Source organism: Nycticebus coucang, chromosome 13, assembly GCF_027406575.1.
Source record: "Nycticebus coucang isolate mNycCou1 chromosome 13, mNycCou1.pri, whole genome shotgun sequence".
Taxonomy (NCBI): domain Eukaryota; kingdom Metazoa; phylum Chordata; class Mammalia; order Primates; family Lorisidae; genus Nycticebus; species Nycticebus coucang.
The window spans coordinates 42259095-42268601 of NC_069792.1; positions in this window are offsets into that span (position 1 = coordinate 42259095).

Sequence of the window (9507 nt, forward strand, 5' to 3'; positions counted from 1 at the left end):
AAAAATAAAAAGAAACATCAAATCAAGTCATACAAGATATTTAAGAGGAGAGTGGAAAGACAAAGAAACTAAATAAATACCAGTGGCATCTCTGCACAATTAGACATTTTTACACTTTCTACCTCTTCAGTCCAGATTCTAGTTCCATATTCTTCTTTTCTGAAAAGAAATGCATTTTATATTTCTGCATCTCAAATTCAACTATAGCCTTTGATTAGAATACAATTCTGAGGGAAGAAGCTTCCCAAGAAATAGTGCTATTCCAAGATAAGACCAGATGTATAAGGATTTTATTAGATGAAATTCCTGCGTAAAAGAAAAAAAGGAGAATGGATGTGGGGCCTCAGGCCTGTAATCCTAGTACTCTGGGAGGCCGAGGCATGTGGATTGTTTGAGCTCAGGAGTTTGAGACCAGCCTGACCAAAAGCAAGACCCCATCTCTACTAAAAATAGGAAAATTCAGCCAGCATGTAGTGGGCATCTGTAGTCCCAGATACTCAGGACACTGAGGCAAGAGGATCACTTGAGCCCAAGAGTTTGAGGTTGGTGTGAGCTGAGCTCTGAGAGCTACAGCATTCTAGCCTGGGCAACAGAGTGAGATTGTGTTTAAAAAAAAAAAAAAAAAACGAGAGAGAGAGATAAAAAAAAGTAAGGAGAATAAAAAGGATAGAAAAGTCATTAACAAGGGCTGGGACAAAACGTCCTAACACGCCATGCAGAAAGTCATTGGAGAGTCCTGGAGCCAGTCAGCCAAGAAAGGAATTCCCTGCCTTTTTTTTTTTTTTTTTTTTGGAGACAGAGTCTCAAGCTGTCCCCCTTGGTAGAGTGCTGTGACATCATAGCTCACAGCAACCTCCAACTTGGGCTCAAGCATCCTCCTGCCTCAGTTTTTCTATTTTTAGCAGAGACAGGGTCTCGCTGTTGCTCAGGCTGGTCTCGAACTTGTGAGCTCAGATGCTCCACACACTTCAGCCTCCCAGAGTGCTAGGATTACACGCATGAGCCACCACACAGGGCCTGAATTCCCTGTCTTTCAGGAACACTCAGTCATCTGGTTGAGGAGCTGGTCCTGTGTAGTATGGCCTCTGGGCAAACTCAAAGATGGTTTTCAAAGCTTAGGGGCAAGGACCCCAACCAGCTGTGCTCATCATAGTAGGAGGTTTGCAATACACAATTCTCATGGCTGCCATAGACATCAAATGTTCAGTGCAATTATCATAAGAAGAAAGCAACATTTTTTTTTTTTTTTGAGACAGGGTCTCATTCTATTGCCCTGTGTAGAGTGCTATGGTATCTTAGCTCACAGCAACCTCAAACTCTTGGGTTCAAGTGATCGTCTTGCCTCAGCTTCCCAAGTAGCTGGGACTACAAGCTCCAGCCACAATGCCTGGCTAGTTTTTCTATTTTTAGTAGAGACGGAGATCTTGCTGTTGTTCGGCCTGGTCTCAAACTCCTCAGCTCAGGCACTCCACCAGCCTCAGCCTCCAGAGTACTAGGATTACAGGCGTGAGCCACCTTACCCAGCTGGAAAGCAACATATTTTTTTTTTTTTTTGTAGAGACAGAGTCTCACTTTATGGCCCTTGGTAGAGCGCCGTGGCCTCACACAGCTCACAGCAACCTCCAACTCCTGGGCTTAAGCGATTCTCTTGCCTTAGCCTCCCGAGTAGCTGGGACTACAGGCACCCGCCACAACGCCCGGCTATTTTTTGGTTGCAGTTTGGCCGGGGCCGGGTTTGAACCTGCCACCCTCGGTATATGGGGCCGGTGCCTTACCGACTGAGCCACAGGCGCTGCCCGGAAAGCAACATTTTAATAATTAAACAAACTCTTTTCGAATATGGAGTTAACTAATATTAAATAAAAATTAATTCTTCGCATTTATTTGAAGAATTTTTGCATAGTTTTCATAAAAATTTCAAAATTCATTTCTAACTTAAAGGAATAAGCATGTAACTATTCACTAAAACATGTCCTGAATTTCCCTACTGTGATGTTTAAGGCAAACAAGACTTTTAAAAGTTAACGGGGAAAAGAACCTTTACATTTGACTTGTGGTTTCTATGCATTTCCACACTCTATACAAGATACCACCCATGTATCTGTAATTCTCATATATCCTTTCTTTCCATGGAAATAGTTTTCTCTTTCTAGAACACCATACGCTGCACCCTTAACAATACTTTCCTCTCCAACTGTTAGTCTGTTACCAATCTTCTCTTTGCCACATTTTGAAGAAACCTGCTGTGTGGACTGAAATTGGAAGTCACAGTTTTCTTCCAAATCATTAGTCTCAGAATGTAAGGACCCAGCTCTACTACCCAAGAGAAGACAGTGGCCAAGCTGCAGCCCACTGTGAACATTCTCAAGACCTTATTATCTTTGTCTTATTATCAACGCCCCTGGTGTCCAAATTTGTCAAGTGCAATTTGGCTTCATGAATACCAGAGAATGTTTAAATCCAGATTTTATTCCTCCATTATGTAAACTGTTATTTCGGAAATTCTATTTGTTTTGGGTTTTGTTTGGTTTTTCAAGACACTGCTTCTGGTTTATTTACTTCAATTTCCAGCTACGTGCTGGGTACGTTAATAAAGTAGTAAATTTCTGGAGGGGGGGAGCTCTCAGGTTATTAAAATTGCCCAAGGAGTTGTCTATGTTTGTGCCTTTAAAAACATTGGGTTATAGAACCACTTGCCAGAAAAATAGCTCAAATTTGGAGTCAAATATATAAAACCCAGATTTTAAAAGCATTCACTAATTCAATATACATATTCTCATTTTTCTCTCCCTTGATCCCAGCTGATATCAGTAGTTCTCAAACTTTAATGTGTATAAAAATAACTCATGCAGATAAATATGCAAATTCTGGAACACCATTCCCAAAATTTCAGATCCATTAAGCCTGGGAACGAGCCAAGAATCTGTATTTTTAACAAGCACTCAATGCAAATAAATGGTCTACAAACCACAATCTGAAAATACGTTTTTTAGATATTCAAATTTAAAAATCGTTAAAACCAAAGATGTACCCCAAAATTCATATTCATATTCACAGCTATTACTTACAAGTGTGAAACCAGCCACCTAAACAGTAAATATCTCACTTCGAAGGAATTAGGGACAGCAAAAAGAGAAGGGGGAGAGAGAGGAGAGTCAAACGCGCAAACCTCTGCAGTTTTTGTGTTTGGCAGGTTCTGAGAGCCTTGGGGAGGCGGGAGAGTGTTTTGTATTTGTTACTGCAGAGAAGTTGCTGTGATTACTTCAGTTTTGTGGGTTTTCTGTTTTAGAGGTGCATGCATTTAATACATGCCCAGTATAAAATTTTTGAAAAAACGGAACTAACTAAAATAACTTCAATTTATACACATATGTGAATGTTATTTACTGAAGGCATTATGGTGTATATCAGGTAGTATAAATATTTTTTCCACCTAGCACTATTCTTTACTCATGAAAAGAATTATTTATCTAGAACAATACAGCTCTAAGGTCAATTAAATAATAACCCCATATTTATACAAAAGTATGTATAAGTCACTTTTAGAATAGTGGGATTAATCATAAACCTGGAGTTATAATATCTTTGTTTTACTCCCAATTCTGCGATTATTGACCTGTGATGTTTGGTTAAAAAATATTATTTAAGCTTTCTGAAGTTGGTCTTCTCTTTCTTAAAGGTAAGAAGGCTGTTTTTGATGTCCTAAGTTCTCTGTCATTTCCAATATGTTCTATAATTCTACTCTATGTGACCTTTGGGGCACTCTTACATCAAGAAATTTCTTTACAGAAAATAGAAAAGTCATTTCAAATATTTTTAAAAAGGCATTTTGTAGTAATTTAAAAAAGAATTTGGCAAACTAAAGTTTCTTTAAAAAAAACCAAACCTATAGTTTGCAATAGATGGGAGTTTTATGGGAACACGTTTACTTTGCTGGGAAAGTTATTTTGAATAGTTGGAGATATCTGAAAATTTAATCAACCTCAATGCCATGGGTTCTTCCCTTTTTTTTTTTTTTTTATTGTTAGGGATTCATTAAGTTTACAAAGAATTAGGTTACAGTGATTGCATTTGTTGGGTAAAGTCCCTCTTATAATTGTGTCCAGCCCCCAAAAGGTGTGTCACACACCATGACCTCCCACCCCCTCCCTCCCTCTCTTTGTTCTCCCCTACCCCCACCCCCACAGTGTACTATGTTATTAATTGTCCTCATACCATAATTGAGTACATAGGATTCTTGCTTCTCCATTCTCGTTCTGTCCTTTAATTTCTGAGTTCTTACTTTGCTGCTGATCTATTATGGTGGTCAGTGTGTAGAACAGGTTGAAGTATTTCCTGTAGAGCTGGTCTTGTTGTGGTGAATTTCCTCAATGTTTGTATATCCATAAATGATTTGATTTCTCTGTCAATTTTAAAGCTTAGCTTAGCAGGGTACAGAATTCTGGGCTGGAAATTATTCTATTTAAGTAGATTAAATGTAGATGACCATTGTCTTCTTGCTTGGAAAGTTTCATTAGAGAAGTCTGCAGTCACTCTGATGGATTTGCCCCTGTAGGTCAACTGGCGCTTACTCCTGGCAGCTTGCAGAATCTTTCTTTTGTCTTGACTTTGGACATGTTCATCACAATGTGTCCTGGAGAAGCTTGGTTAGAGTTGAGGTGACCTGGGGTCCGATATCCCTCTGAAAACAGTGTGTCTGAATCTTTGGTGATATTTGGGAAATTTTTCTTTTATAATATTCTCTAGTATGGCTTCCATTCCCCTGGGGCATTCTTCTTCCCCTTCTGGGATTCCTATAACTCGTTTTGAAATGCTTCATAAGGTCCCATAATTCTGACAGTGAACGTTCTGCTTTCTCTCTCTTCTTTTCTGCCTCTTTTACTATCTGATTGATGTCAAGAACTTTGTCTTCTACCTCTGAAATTCTTTCTTCTGCATGGTCTAACCCTGTTGCTGATACTTTCCATTGCATCTTTAAGTTCCCTAATTGACTGCTTCAGTTCCTTCAGCTCTGCTATCTTTTCTATATTCTTCATATCATTCATCTCTTATTTGATTCTGGTTTTGGATTTCCTTTTGGTTATTTTCCACTTTATTAGCAGTTTACTTCATTGTTTCCATCATTTCCTTCATTGTTTTCATCATGTGTATTCAAAATTCCCTTTCTGTCATTCCTAACATTTCTTTATTGATGGAATCCTCTGTAGTAGCTACCTCATGGTCCCTTGGAGGGGGTGTTCTGGACTGGTTCTTCATGTTGCCTGGAGTTTTCTGCTGATTATTCCTCATGAGTGATTTCTTTTATCTTATTTCCTTGCCCTATTTTCCTTTCACTTACTCTTGCTTTTTAAGTTCCCGTGCCTGTGGACTAAGTTTTCAATGTGTCGTTTTGGTACAGGACCAGAAGGATGAGAAGGTTGAAGAGCAAGAAGGGATGAAAGAAGGAAAGAATGAAAAGAAAATAGAGAAAGGAGAGGGGGTGGGTAAAAGGAATATTGACAAAAAGAAGAAAGGCACAGAAAGAGGGGGACAGAGCAATATAGGTGTACAGTAGGGTACTTTTACACAACCTTAAAAAAAAACCCAACTTCTGGGGGTGCCCGGTTGGGTGGTTCCCTTGAAGTCAGCAGCTCTTTGCTAACCTGATCAGACATGGTACCCCACCTCCACCAAGTAGAGAGGAAAGACAAAAATGCTATAAATCAAACCAAAATAAGCAAACAGAAAACTTTACAGGATAAAACTGGGTGAAAAACCAAATAATAGGGGTAGAAACACTAGCAAAAATGAAGTTCTAGTTATTGAATAAGGCAGCAATGAGAAATTGTATTTAAACTAGAAAAATTGAGAAAGAAAAAATCTGTATGGAAAAGGTTGAAATTAAAAAAACAAAACAACAACAACATCAAAATAAACAAAAACAAACGAACAAAAAGGAAAAAACAACCAAAAACAAAGCAGTATATATATCTTGTTGAATATTGTCTGGGCAACGGGTTGTCTTCTGGGGTATGAAATGTTAATCACAATGCTGATACGACTGGAGGCCTCCACTGATTTCTCAAACCCCACAGGGTAGACACCCTAAATCTCTTTTCATCTGTCTTAAAAGGCACTTTAAACTTCTAAACTTGCTAAGCAGAAGCTTTCCCAGGAAAGTGCTTGTTGCTGGAATCACTGAAGTGGCTATTCATTTACCCAGTGTGCCAAAACCAGTCTCACTCTGCCCTTGAGGGTTAGGGCTGTAATGCGGCTCAGTCCCCGCCTTTAGGCTGCTCAGTGAATAGGTTACTAGCTCCCGCCTGATCCTTGCTCTGCAACCCTGAGGGCAGACCTTGCTGGGGCAGTTCTCTCCCAATGGCTCCCTGCGGCCCACAGCCAAACACTATTAGCTCTGTCCGGCTCAGCGGCTCAGTCTGAGGCCCTAGACAATGCCCAAAGATCTTCGCACTCCTGCTCAAGCTCTCCCCAAGGCAGTTCAACTGTGTGTCAAGTCCAAAAACACCAAAACAGTGTTTCTGGTTTGCAGAAACCAGACACCAAACAGCCTTTCTTGTTTGCAGTCTCACTGCTACTGTACTTACAGCTGTCGGCGGGATTAGGCCATTAGAACACATGCGACCACTTGCCAGTTTTCCACTGTTTTTGTCCTCCTCTTGGGGTCCAGAAGTCTCTCGCTGACTCCCTGTATCCTCAAAGGGATGATTATAGGCAGATCCCACCAGCCAGAGATGCCTGGAGTCTTATCTCCCCAGACTCACGTGCCCAGATGGAAGGAAGCTGTTACTCAGCCGCCATCTTGCTCTCTCATCCGCTTCCCATTCTTGTGATGCTTTAGTAAGAATAATGTGTTCCACTTCCATTCAGGTTAACACAAAGGATGTAAAGTCTCCATTTTTTTTTTAATGGCTGAATAGTATTCCATGGTATACATATAGCACAGCTTGTTAATCCAAGGTTGGTGTGCATTTAGGCTGTTTCCACATTTTAGTGATTGTAAATTGGGTTGGTGTGCATTTAGGCTATTTCCACATTTTAGTGATTGTAAATTGAGCTGCAATAAACAGTCTAGTGCAAATGTCCTTATGGTAAAAGGATTTTTTCCTTCTGGATAGATATCCAGTAATGGGATTGCAGGATCAAATGGGAGGTCTAGCCTGAGTTCTTTAAGGGTTCTCCATACTTCCTTCTAAAAAGGTTGTACTAGTTTGCAGTCCCACCAGCAGTGTAAAAGTGTTCCCTTCTCTCCACATCCACACCAGCATCTGCCGTTTTGAGATTTTTGTCACATGGGCCATTCTCACTGGGGTTAGATGATATCTCAGGGTGATTTTGATCTGCATTTCTCTAATAATTAGGGAAAATGAGCATTGTTTCATATGTTTGTTAGCCATTGTCTGTCTTCTTTAGAGACGTTTCTGTTCATCTCTCTTGCCCATTGATATATGAGATTGTTGGCTTTTTTCATGTAGATTAATTCTCTGTAGAAACTAGTTATCAAGCTTTAGTCTGATTCAAAATATGCAAATGTCCTTTCCCATTGTGTAGGTTGTCTATTTGCTTTGGTGGTTGTCTCCTTAGCTGTACAGAATCTTTTCCACTTAATTAGGTCCCATTTGTTTATTTTTGTTATTGTTGCTATTGCCATGGCAGTCTTCTTCATAAAGTCTTTCTTTCAGCCAATATCTTCAAGTGTTTCTCCTATGCTTTCTTTGAGGATTTTTATCATTTCCTGCCTTAAATTTAGGTCTTTTATCCATCTTGAATCAAGTTTTATGAGTGGAGAAAGGTGTGGGTCCAGTTTCAGTCTTTTACATGTGGATATCCAGTTCTTCCAGCACCATTTATTGAATGGGAATTCTTTCCCCCCACTGTATGTTCTTGAAGATTAGGTGGCTATAGATGTTTGTTTCATTTCCTGGTTTTCTGTTGGATTCCAAATGTCTATGTCTCTATTTTTGTGCCAGTACCATGCTGTTTTGACCACTATGGCCTTGTAGTACAGCCCAAAGTCTGGTATGCTGATGCTCCTGGCTTTGTTTTTATTACTAAGAACTGCCTTAGCTATACAGGGTTGTTCTTCCCTATTTTTGCAGTTGATGTGACATTACATCAAATGACCTATAAGGTCCCTTTGTAGTATAGTAGTATTAAACCTTTTCTGATTACAAATATTTCCTCTGTGACATTTTTGCAGCCTTATAATAATGTAAAATAATGGTCTTTCTAAATAATTCATTTTTCCTAGTTCATATTTTCTGCTAGAAATAGTATTTTTTACATAATAATACCATTTATCATTCCCATTGTGAATTCTCCATCATTATTTTATATGTTTAATGTGTAAGTTATTGCTGTAGCAAGACAGTTTCTAGGATCACTGGTATTCAAATAGAAAAAAAGGGAGGGAATACTTGAGAGAGAAGAAAATACTGTCAAGCTATTAACTTTTAAAACACATGTGAATTCAAAAAATATAATTTCTTCAAGCTAAAAACAAATTGAATGTTTATAAAATAGTGTGATAATATGAATTAACTTTATGATGCTTTTCAAATAATTAATGTTATAAGTCAGAATTTCCCAAGCAATGTTCCAATGAATACTACTTTTTCAAGTTATTAATGGTATTAATTACTTCAATAAAGGAGCTATTGTCCAATCAAATGTTAGGAAAATGCTGGGTTACGGTTAAGTAGCTTTAATTTACTAAAGGGCTTCTCAGAGACTTTCCCATGTTGATACTCACCTATGCACATTGACCATCTAAGATGAGATACACGGTCTGCAGCATTCCCAAACACATTTCTTCACCAAGCTCGCTTTCCCGGCAGAGCATCTTTCAAGAATCCTTAAACCAAGATACATTAGCTGTGAATATGTAGGGTAAATGAAAACAGTGTGTGAAATAACAGACACAAATATAAAAAGTCACTGATTAGAAGAAAGGGAAGAAGGGTTTGGCATTTGTGATGAAGACCCATTGTCACTTGGGAAATGGAATAAGAGATAGAGAGTAACAGAACTCTGTGACAATTAGTGAGATATCTAAAGAATCTCTTAACAAAGGTAACTGCAAACCACTTATTAAAATTTTGATGTGACCAATTTTCAAATTAAAGATGTACCACATGAAGACATTTGCTATAATGTTATGGTGACCTCTTGTGGTTCAAAACCAAAACAACCCTTTGAAAAATGAATTCTTCTACCCCAAGAAGCAAGTATTTTGGTGCCCCAAAAACCTTTTTCAATGTTCGCCAAACTGTTATCAGGGGCTATCTCTTCAGAGAGACTTTCATCACATATATTTCTCTAATGGTTTAAGTTTTGTAAAAAGTATGAATTGCTCTAATGAGAAAAATAAAAAAAGGATAAAATAAAATATAGGAGGAAATTATCATCTTTGTCAGGTAATTATTCACTTCACTACAATTAGCATATGGAATTTGGATGAAAATACTAACTAATGCCCTTAAGCATTTGAAATAAACAGCTATACCATGA